The sequence below is a fragment of the Mustelus asterias genome, unplaced genomic scaffold (genome assembly GCF_964213995.1).
Source record: "Mustelus asterias unplaced genomic scaffold, sMusAst1.hap1.1 HAP1_SCAFFOLD_35, whole genome shotgun sequence".
Taxonomy (NCBI): Eukaryota; Metazoa; Chordata; class Chondrichthyes; order Carcharhiniformes; family Triakidae; genus Mustelus; species Mustelus asterias.
This window is the reverse complement of record NW_027590117.1, coordinates 1,050,316-1,062,342: the sequence shown is the minus strand read 5'-3', so window position 1 is coordinate 1,062,342 and position 12,027 is coordinate 1,050,316. Positions and strand designations below refer to the sequence as shown.

Below are 12,027 nucleotides of genomic sequence, written 5' to 3'. Positions count from 1 at the left end.
AACAAAATATCCTTCTTTCCCCTGTCAAAAGGGATCAGTGCTGGGTCCATTGTTGTTTGTCATCTATATCAATGATATGGATGATAATGTGGTCAATTGGATCAGCAAATTTGCTGATGATACCAAGATTGGAGGTGCAGTGGACAGTGAGGAAGGTTTTCAAAGCATGCAGAGGGATTTGGACCAGCTCGAAAAATGAACTGAAAAATGGCAGATGGAGTTTAATGCAGACAAGTGTGAGGTATTGCACTTGGGAAGGACAAACCAAGGTAGAACATACAAGGTAAATGGTAGGACACTGAAGAGTGCAGTAGAACAGAGGGATCTGGGAATACAGATACATAATTCCCTAAAAGTGGCGTCACAGGTAGATAGAGTCGTAAAGAGTGCTTTTGCTAATTTGGCCTTTATAAATCAAAGTATTGAGTATAAGAGGTAGAATGTTATGGTGAGGCTGTATAAGACATTGGTGAGGCCGAATTTAGAGTATTGTGTGCAGTTTTGGTCACCTAATTACAGGAAGGATATTAATAAGGTTGAAAGAGTGCAGAGAAGGTTTACAAGGATGTTGCCGGGACTTGAGAAACTGTGTTACAGAGAAAGGTTGAATAGGTTAGGACTTTATTCCCTGGGGCGTAGAAGAATGAGGGGAGATTTGATAGAGGTGTATAAAATCATGATGGGTATAGATAGAGTGAATGCAAACAGGCTTTTTCCACTGAGGCGAGGGGAGAAAAAAACTTGAGGACATGGGTTAAGGGTGAAAGGAGAAAAGTTTAAAGGGAATATTAGAGGGGGCTTCTTCACACAGAGAGTGGTGGGAGTGTGGAATGAGCTGCCAGATGAAGTGGTGAATGCGGGCACACTTCTAACATTTAAGAAAAACCTGGACAGGTCCATGGATGAGAGGGGTGTGGAGGGATATGGTCCAAGTGCAGGTCAGTGGGACGAGGCACAAAAATGGTTTGGCACAGCCAAGAAGGGCCAAAAGGCCTGTTTCTGTGCTGTAATGTTCTATCATTCTAAAATTGTTCATAATTCTAAACACCTCAATAAGGTCACCACTTAATCTTCCTTGCTCCAAGGAGAATAAGTTCAATTTCTCGAATCTTTCCTTGTATATAAAATTCCTCATTTCTGAAATCATGTTTGATGTTTGATGATGTTTGAGATGACATCATCTCACGTGAGAACACCATCCACCAGGTACACGGTACATGCACTTGCAACTCGGCCAATGTTGTCTCCCTGATACGCTGCAGGAAAGGATGTCCCGAGGCATGGTACATTGGGGAGACTATGCAGACGCTATGACAACGGATGAATGAACGCCGCTCGACAATCATCAGGCATGAGTGTTCTCTTCCTGTTGGGCAACACTTCAGCAGTCTCAGGCATTCGGCCTCTGATCTTCGGGTAAGCGTTCTCCAAGGCGGCCTTCACGACAACGCAGGGTTGCTGAGCAGAAACTGATAGCCAAGTTCTGCACACATGAGCTCGGCTTCAACTGGGATTTTGGGTTCATGTCACACTGTCTGTAACCCCCATGACTTGCCTGGGCTTGCAAAATCTCACTAACTGTCCTGGCTGGAGACAATACACATCTCTTTAACCTGTGCTTAACCCTCTCTCCACTCTCACACTGTCTGGACCTTTAAGACTTGATTACGTGTAAAGACTCGCATTCAAACCATTATTTTCTAAATTGAGTTTGTGTCTTTATATGCCCTGTTTGTGAACAGAACTCCCACTCACCTGATGAAGGGGCAGCGCTCCGAAAGCTTGTGGCTTGTGCTACCAAATAAATCTGTTGGACTTTAACCTGGTGTTGTGAGACTTCTTACTGAAATCAATGACTGCAGAAACTAGGGGGCTGTTCAGACAATACATTTAAACAGTTCAAAAACAATTCTCATCGCTGCTCCAAATGAAGTGTTAAATTCGGTGATTCCCGCACCGTAACATATGCAAAGCAAACATGCATCTCAAACACTGAACAGCCTATCCCAGCTGCAATTCCCAGGTCACTGCTGTGTCTGTGAAGTGGGTGAGTAGCTTTTAAAAGAGCCTTTGTTGTGTGTTCAGTAGAAAGGGGCGAGTTGCTCAGCTGCCAAATCCATAGAGAGTGCGGCCCTGGCGTTTCAGAGCGTACACCACATCCATGGCAGTGACCGCCTTGCGCTTGGCATGTTCAGTGTAGGTGAACGCATCCCTGATCACATTCTCCAGGAAAACCTTCAGCTCCCCGCGAGTCTCCTCATAGATCAAACCCGAGATCCGCTTGACACCGCCACGGCGAGCGAGGCGGCGGATTGCTGGCTTGGTGATGCCCTGGATATTATCACGAAGCACTTTGCGGTGCCGCTTTGCTCCGCCTTTACCCAGTCCTTTGCCCCCTTTCCCTCTGCCAGACATGATGAATCTTCACTCAGATCTCTGCACAATATGAGAGGAAATCTTTCAGGCTCCTTTTATACAACCCGCCCGACCTGACTGAGAAAGGCGGAGTGAGAGCAGAGAGGGGAGGAGACAGAGTGAAGATTAAACACAGAGTGGGAGGGAGGAGAGAGCCGGACTGACACACACACACAGAACGGCCCCTGATCTTTCAGCTCCACCTCCAGTTTCTGCAACCTCCAATTTCAACCCGTTTATTAACAATGGAAGCCAAACACAGCTTCCCCACACAAACCCTTCCAGAGCCATCCTTCACACACAAGAGTTTCCACAAACCCGGAGCTTCGAAATATGGAATCAAAACAGAAAATGCTGCAAATAATCAGCAGCTCCGGCAGCTTTTGTGAAGAGAGAGACAGAGTTAACGTTTCGAGTCGTGACTTTGTCCTTTTGTGTTTTTAAACCTGGTCCTGTTATAATTCCCACTTAGTAATATTTCGACCGAAACACAGTCTATTCCATCACAAGAATCTTTCTCAGTAACATCCTCACCCACATCCGCTTCCAGCTGTTTACAAAAACCTTATTGCGGCTGTCTGAGGCAATCTCCTCTGTTAAAATTAAGGGAGACAGGGTGGCCGAGCGGTCTAAGTTGCTGTGTTCAGGTTGCAGTCTCCTCTGGAGGCGTGGGTTCAAATCCCACTCCTGATATTGATTTTGGGGTGGCACAGTGGCTACCATTGCTACCTCACAGCGCAAGGGACCTGTGTTCAATTCTCAGCTTGGGTCACTGCCCTGTGTGGAGATTACACATTCCCCCTGCGTGAGCTTCCTCTGGGTGCTCCGGTTTCCTCCTACACTCCAAAGATATGCGAGTTCGGTTGATGGGCCATGCTAAATTGCCCCGTAGAATCAGGAGGTTATTAGGATATATAAATAGGGTTATGGGGATAGGACCTGGGGAGGATTCCCGTTGGTGCAGACTCGAGGGGCCGAATGGCCACTGTCTGGATTCCAAGGAAGTTGGAAAGCAGTGTTTAGCCGCAGTGTAGATTCATACTGAATCTACCAGACATCTTTATTATGAGAGAAAGTGGCGATTGCACAAATGTGAAATTCAAATGAAAATCAGCGTCTGCAGTGTTTTGCTTTAGTCTGAATTTGAAATGATCTCTATTGAGAATGAGCCGGGCCGCGGGACAGGAATCATTTTCTTGCGGGATCAGCTCCTTCCTGAGAGATGTGGGTGGCTCTGAGAAGAGCCTTTGGGTTCAAAGGTTTACAATTTGCTCGGGTTGTTTCACTTCTTTACTGACGCTTTCTTCGCTTTTGCTGCTTTCACTTTGGGTTTGGCCTTCGATTTAGTCACTTTTTTGACAGACTTTCCGCCCGTCACCTTCTTCACAGGAGACTTTTTCTTCAGGGCTGCTTTCTTCACCGCCTTTTTTGGAGTTGCCGCCTTCTTGCTGCTTGTTTTCTTCACTGTTGATTTCTTCACTGGAATGTTCTTTGCTGCGGGTTTCTTTGCTGCGGGTTTCTTTGTTGTCACCTTCTTGGCCGCTGTTTTCTTTACTAAAGATTTCTTGGCTGTTGGTTTCTTCATCTTCTTTCCCATTTTCTCCGGCCTTTCCTTCTTAGCGAGTTTGAAGGAGCCGGAGGCGCCCTGTCCCTTTATCTGCACCAGAGAGCCTTTCTCCACCTTCCTCTTGATAGTTAACCTGATCTGGGAGACGCGCTTCCCCACATCCACTCCACTGCCAGCCAAAGCTTTCTTTATCGCGGCCAGGGACATCCCCTTGCGATCGCTGCAACCCGCCACAACATTGAGGATCTGCTCGCCTAACTTGGGACTAGCTGCCGCAGACCGGGGAGCCGCCGCCTTCTTCCTGGGAGATTTGCCTTGAGCGGCAGCGGCTGGAGGACCCGTTTCGGCGGCTACAGTTTCAATCCTATCAGAGAGTGTGTGAAAAATGTGTGTGAGAATCATAGAACATAGAACAGTACAGCACAGAACAGGCCCTTCGGACCACGATGTTGTGCCGAGCTTATCTGAAACCAAGATCAAGCTATCCCACTCCCTCTCATCCTGGTGTGCTCCATGTGCCTATCCAATAACTGCTTAAATGTTCCTAAAGTGTCTGACTCCACTATCACTGCAGGCAGTCCATTCCACACCCCAACCTCTCTCTGCGTAAAGAACCTACCTCTGATGTCCTTCCGATATCTCCCACCACGAACCCTATAGTTACGCCCCCTTGTAATAGCTCCATCCACCCGAGGAAATAGTCTTTGAACATTCACTCTATCTATCCCCTTCATCATTTTATAAACCTGTATTAAGTCTCCTCTCAACCTCCTCCGCTCCAGAGAGAACAGCCCTAGCTCCCTCAACCTTTCCTCATAAGACCTACCCTCCAAACCAGGCAGCATCCTGGTAAATCTCCTCTGCACTCTTTCCAGCGCTTCCACATCCTCCTTATAGTGAGGTGACCAGTACTGCACACAATATTCCAAATGTGGTCTCACCAAGGTCCTGTAATGTTGCAGCATAACCCCACGGCTCTTAAACTCCAACCCCCTGTTAATAAAAGCTAACACACTATAGGCCTTCTTCACAGCTCTATCCACTTGAGTGGCAACCTTTAGAGATCTGTGGATATGGACCCCAAGATCTCTCTGTTCCTCCACAGTCTTCAGAACCCTACCTTTGACCCTGTAATCCACATTTAAATTAGTCCTACCAAAATGAATCACCTCACATTTATCAGGGTTAAACTCCATTTGCCATTTTTCAGCCCAGCTTTGCATCCTATCTATGTCTCTTTGCAGCCTACAACAGCCCTCCACCTCATCCACTACTCCACCAATCTTGGTGTCATCAGCAAATTTACTGATGCACCCTTCAGACCCCTCCTCCAAGTTATTAGTAAAAATCACAAAGAGCAGAGGAACAAGCCCTGATCCCTGTGCCACTCCGCGAGCAACCTGCCTCCAATCCAAAAATTTTCCACCCACCACCACCCTCTGTCTTCGATCAGACAGCCAGTTACCTATCCAATCGGCCAACTTTCCCTCTATCCCACACCTCCTCACTTTCGTCATAAGCCGACCACGGGGGACCTTATCAAATGTCTTACTAAAATCTATGTATATGACATCAACTGCCCTACCTTCATCAACACACTTAGTTACCTGCTCAAAAATTCAATCAAATTTGTGAGGCACGACTTGCCCTTCACGAATCCGTGCTGACCATCCCGGATTAATCCGCATCTTTCTAAGTGGTCGTAAATCCCATCCCTAAGGATCTTTTCCATCAATTTTCCAACCACCGAAGTAAGACTAACCGGTCTATAATTACCAGGGTCATTTCTATTCCCTTTCTTAAACAGAGGAACAACATTCGCCATTCTCCAGTCCTCTGGCACTATCCCCGTGGACAGCGAGGACCCAAAGATCAAAGCCAAAGGCTCTGCAATCTCATCCCTTGCCTCCCAAAGAATCCTAGGATATATTTCATCAGACCCAGGGGACTTATTGACCTTCCGTTTATTCAAAACTGCCAGGACATCCTCCCTCCGAACATCTATTTCCTCCAGCCTATTAGCCTGTAACACCTTCTCTTCCTCAAAAACATGGCCCCTCTCCTTGGTGAACACTGAAGAAAAGTATTCATTCATCACCTCGCCTATCTCTACTGACTCCATACACAAGTTCCCACTACTGTCCTTGACCGGCCCTAACCTCCCCCTGGTCATTCTTTTATTCCTCACGTAAGAGTAAAAAGCCTTGGGGTTTTCCTTGATCCGACCCGCCAAGGACTTCTTGTGTCCCCTCCTAGCTCTCCTAAGCCCCTTTTTCAGCTCATTCCTTGCTAACTTGTAACCCTCAATCGAGCCATCTGAACCTTGTTTCCTCATCCCTACATAAGCTTCCCTCTTCCTTTTCACAAGACATTCCACCTCTTTCGTGAACCATGGTTCCCTCACTCGGCCATTTCCTCCCTGCCGGACAGGGACATACCTATCAAGGACACCCAGTATTTGTTCCTTGAAAAAGTTCCACTTTTCATTAATTCCTTTCTCTGACAGTTTCTGTTCCCAACTTATGCCCCCTAATTCTTGCCTAATAGCATCATAATTACCTCTCCCCCAATTGTAAACCATGCCCTGCCGTACAGCCCTATCCCTCTCCATTGCAATAACAAAAGACACCGAATTGTGGTCACTATCTCTAAAGTGCTCTCCCACAACCAAATCTAACACTTGGCCCGGTTCATTTCCCAGTACGAAATCCAATGTGGCCTCACCTCTTGTCGGCCAATCAGAACTGAATCCGAAATGAACCCAGTGGTGGCGGCACAGAGCAACTTAAAGGCAGAGAGCGGACGGAGCAGAGACAAGCTGCTGTCAGCTCCCGGCTCCTCCAGCCTCTCTGTGTTTCTCTCTCCTCACAAACTCTCCCATTGCAAAGAAATTCCGCTTCTCCAGAGATCCAGCTCACATCCTTCATGTCTCTGACACATGAACGTTTGCTGTTGAAAAGGTTTCACTCGAACTGAGGACTCCATTTTCCACTGAAACCCATTTTACTGCTGCACTGATCGCGCTCTCACATGCGATCGCTGACATGTTCTCTACTTTTCCACTGAAATCCTTAATTTAATGAAACAATTGCTTTGAAATCTAACTTTGGGGCTCAGCAGGGGGTTTAGCGGGTATCTTTGATTGAAAAATCATTTTATTTTCCACAAGAGAGACTCGGAGATCTCATGATCAGAACAGACACACAAACACAGTTGGATTAGTCTGACTCGCCCGTCCCTTTCATGCACTCTCTCTGACACAATATTCACATCTACACATTCACAGGACAAAACTTTCACCAACTGTAAGGTCCCAGGACGGAATTTCTCCTCCTTCCGGGCTTTGCTCCGGATTCCAGGGGGTTATTTATAGTTTTTCACCTCAGTAACTGTTAAACACTCTGAGGCCCGCTCCCCACAGATTGTCTTTGAATTCATTCATGGAATGTCGGTGTCGCTGTCTGGGTCAGCATTTATTGCCCATCCCTAATTGGCCTTGGGAAGGTGGTGGTGAGCTGCCTTCTGGAACCGCTGCAGTCCATGTGGTGTAGGACCATATCTGTTCACCAGATTCCGTGGCCAAGTCAATCCTTTTTCTTTCAGTTATTACAATGATTGCAGACAGCCCTATGTTTGTTTAGTTTGTACTATGAAGGTACAAATTATCTGCTCTCGGAGTCTCTAGATTTCCTGTTTTATTTGTTTCTCCTGCACTGACAGGTAACAGTAAATCACAACGTCACCAACCAGTGACAGCCAGTTCAATAATCATCCCACACTCGCTGATAATGGAGTTTCTGAGAGTGACAGACAGTTTCTGACCATCCTCCGATTGGCCCTGGGGGAAACCAGATTCACTGTCAAGAGCTGACCTTTCGCACTGAGAGCGTGGCAGAGCCAAGTGTGTGATGGTGGTGACTGTGCGAGCATTTGACCAAGGGTCAGTTCCTGACCATCACAATGGTGATTTATTTAATTCGCTATCACAGGTCACAACAGTAGGTGGGCACTCCTGAAATAAAATTCACTAAAGATTCTCATCACCACTGTGTTTCTAATGGAAAATCCAGCTTCAATTTGCTTTCAGTTGTTTAAATGAAAGAATATGCCTCAAAACTAATCAATTAGTTCCCAGTCAGAAACAATAATAAAACGGCGGCTTAAACTGTCCAGAAAAACAAGACAAGACAGGTTCAGTTTACAAACTGTGAAATGGACACACCTCGTGCCTGACAAAATCAGCAAATAAGGTAGTTCTGTAATAATAACTGATTAAAATAACATTTGTTTAAGTAGATTGAGCGATGGTGGTATAGTGGTGAGCATAGCTGCCTTTCAAGCAGTTGACCCAGGTTCGATTCCCGGCCATCGCAGTGATAATTTATTTAGAACCTTATCCACGGCCTCCTGTGTTTTAAACCGAGTGGACAAAAACAGTGTGAACACAACATTTGACAGGAATTAAATAGAGATTTCTCTTTTTCAATTTTTGTTCCGACGTAATTCGTTTCTGATGAAAAAATATTGAAATAGAAAAACAGGTCCCTGACCGAATAAATGAGTTCTCAGTCAGAGACAAAGATACAAAGTAAAGGTTGAGGAACACATCTCAGCTCACACACTGTGCTCTGCACAATCATGGTGCCTGATGAAGTGAATATAAATGCTACTGAGGTGGTTATATTATCCTCACGAATATGCAGCTGCGATGACCAAGTGGTTAAGGCGTTCAACTCGACATCGACTGGGCTTTCCCCGCGCAGGTTTGAACCCTGCTCACAGCGATTATAATTGGAAGTATTTACTTCGGCTGCTTCAGGCAGCCACAGAGTCGCAAATCCTAGTGAATTGTTGGCATTCAGTATTTGGGTCTCTGTCATGCTTTCAGCTGCATGGCTTCGGGCCAGGTGCAGGAAGGTGAGTTTGGAAAGGACATCTGGGTATCCTCAGACTGCCATGGACAAGATAGGCCGAATGGGTCCCCTCTGTGCTGTTACTTTTCTCTGGTTCTTTCTCTGGTTCCATGAGAAATATCATAACGTGAGCAGAACGAAAATAATCAGCATCAGGGGCACAAGGACGAAACAAGGTCTCATATCAGAGGAAGATTCTTATGTAATGACACACAGAGCACAAGAAATACATTTCATCAGAATACATTGAATGATTGAGAATTTCAAAATGCTGCTTAGATGATATGACATCGTGTTCATTCAAACACATTGCAACAAGCTGGTCATTACTGGGCGTTCTGTGTTCCTGGTTATAACAGTTTGAGAATGGAAGGAGCAGGTTCACATCTGCACATTGACAGGGTCAAACTGTGTCTCAGATTGACAGCTCCCAGGACAGGCTTTCCTCTCCTCTCGCACTGTGCTGTGGATTCTCAGGGATTAGTTGGAGTTTCCCAGCTCAGTAAGGGTTAAAGCCTTTGAGGCTGGCAATGCTCACAGTGTCTGCTCCCCAGATTCAGCGGGCTGCAGCCAATCAGAGCTGTGCCTGATTTAACCCAGAACTGGTTGAAATGATGATATTGTTCACAAGCTGAATTCTATTTGATCAGATGAAGATACAGATTGTGTGCACTCAGTCACTAAACAACAATATCCCGCCTTCATATAGAGTGGATGAGAGGGGGTGGAGGGATAGACAGAGACAGTTTGAGTTAGGGCAGTGAGACACAGACAGCCAGACAATGTCTCAGTGACAGAAATCCTTGTAAATTTCCACTTTATCCAGAAAGATTCTCTTGGGGAGACAGAAGCTGCGATCTCAGCTCTCACATTATTAATGCCACACTCAGGAACAGTGCTGCATTTTGACAGAAGAGATGGGGAGAGGCAAAAGAAACTGAATGGTCCAGTTCTAAAGAGTGTGCAGGCTCAGAGTGTTCTGAGGTTCAGAGAGATCTTTGAACGCGAGAGATTTTAAGAGAGTCATTAGAAAAGTGGATGGCATCCTTGGCTTCACAAATGAAAGCACTGAGTATCCCTTGGATCCCTCATACTCCACAGTCCAGAAAGATGCCAGCCGGCCCATCGTGTCTGCACTGACTCTCTGAAAGAACATCTTTCGTGCATTTTTACGATGGCTAACCCCTTAACCTGCACATTTTGGGACACTAAGGGGCAATTTATCATATCTAATCCATTTAATCTGCTCAGCATTGGACTGTGAGATGAAATTAGAGCACACAGAGAAAATCCATGCAGACACAGGGACAACATGTTAACTCCACACTGATGCTGTGAGGCAGTAGTGCTAACCACTGTGCCACCGTGCCAATGGAACTTTAACAATCGAATTCCCTTCTCAATGCCTCACTTGAAGCTGCATCACCATATTGTCAGACAATGCATCCCAGAGCTGAACTACTCGCTGTTGGAAAGGGTTTTCACATTATGCTTCAATCACTAACAAAGGGTTTCATATGCTACAACCCTTAGTAAACTGGGTCTGTATTCTCTGTGATTCAGAAGCATGAGAGGCAAAACATTAAAACATACACGATTCTGAAGGGGTTTGATTTTGTGGACATTGGGAGATTGTTTAAGCAGGTTCAGTGTAAGGATCAGATCATTAAGGACTGAAATGAGAATAAATTTCTGCACTCACTGCGTTGTGATCCTTTGACATGCTCCATTATTTATACACTAGGGGTGGCACAGTGGTTCGCATTGCTGCCTCTAAGCGCCCGGTACCCAGGTTCAATTCCACCTTGGGTGATTGTCTGCGTGGAGCTTGCATGTCCTCCCCATGTTTGTTTCCTCCCAAGCTCCGAATGTCAGATGGATATGCAATACTAAATTGCCCCTTCGTATCACAAATGTATTGGTTCTGGGGGATTAGCGGGATAAATATGTGGGGTTATGTTAGTGCAGACTTGATGGGTCAAATGGCTTCCATCTGCACCATAGGGATTCTATGACAGTAAAGGCAGAAATAGACAAATTTATGTTGCTCAGAGAATTAAGTGAGTGAGGAGTAAAGTGGAGTTGAACACCAAGATCTGAAACTCTATAAGCAGCTGGTATGCCCACATCTGGAGTCTGCATCCACAGTTTGGACTCCACACTTCCAGAAAGATATACAGCTGAAAGAGAGAGTGCAAAGACATGTTACCAGGAAAATGGAAGGCATGAGGGGAATACTTTATTGGGATTAAGAATTCTTGGATTGCATTCTTTCGAGAAGGCTGATTTCTGGTTTAGTTCAAGTTTGTAAATTGATACATTTTAATTTGACATGGAAATTTACTATGGCCTTACTCCCCAAGGCTGAAATGTTCTTTATTCGCAGTTACTGTATGTTGGGTGGGCGTGAGTATAAGCTGCAGAAATTTGGTTCAAGTCTTCATAGTCACAGTTTGTTTTCCTCACATAGAACTGTTGATATTTCAAATGCTTTGCCTGATTTTGTTGTGAATGCTGAAAATATAGTGACTTTTAGAAAACTTGTCAGAAACCTAGTGTGATTTCTATCTATGTAGATGTTGTTGCTGCTGTTCTTGTTTTTAATACTGTGACTGTGTTTTCACTGTCCGGCAATAAAGATAAATAAATAAATGAGTCATGATCGAATTGAATGGTGGAACAGAGTCAATGTGCCATGTGGTCAGTGTATGTTCTTAATTGCTGTGTTCTTGTTACTGGAAGAGACGGATCCATGGATACTGAGGGAAATAGCGGTGGAAATTGCAGAGGTAATGGGTATTTTTTTTCTAACCCAGCTAGTTATATGAGTGGTGCCAGAGGATTGGAGAATTGCAAATGGTAAACACACCTCTTCAGAAAAGGTTGTAAGAATCAGCATTTTATAAATAAAGGGGCACACAGCAAACTTGTGGGAACATTTGGAGCTGATAGAATAAAAGGGACAGCAGCAACATGGATAGGAAACTGACTGAGTGACAGGAAACACAGCAGTGGGAAATGTTTTTAGTTGGAGTGGATCGGTTAAAATGGGATCCCAAGAGGGTTGGTGTTTGGAATCCTGCTCTTCCTGATACATTTTAGAGACATCGGCAATGCTGCACAGAGCACACA

General features: G+C 45.3%; 1 protein-coding gene and 1 non-coding gene across 2 annotated transcripts in view; one reads left to right on the top strand and one right to left on the bottom strand.

Moving 5' to 3' along the window:
* The window catches only part of LOC144482317 (uncharacterized), a 474,174-nt gene that overhangs the window by 127,191 nt on the left and 334,956 nt on the right, over nucleotides 1-12,027 (bottom strand). The window lies entirely within an intron of this gene.
* trnae-uuc (transfer RNA glutamic acid (anticodon UUC)) lies at nucleotides 8,284-8,355 on the top strand. Its single transcript has one exon. It is a non-coding gene; the product is annotated as a tRNA-Glu (tRNA).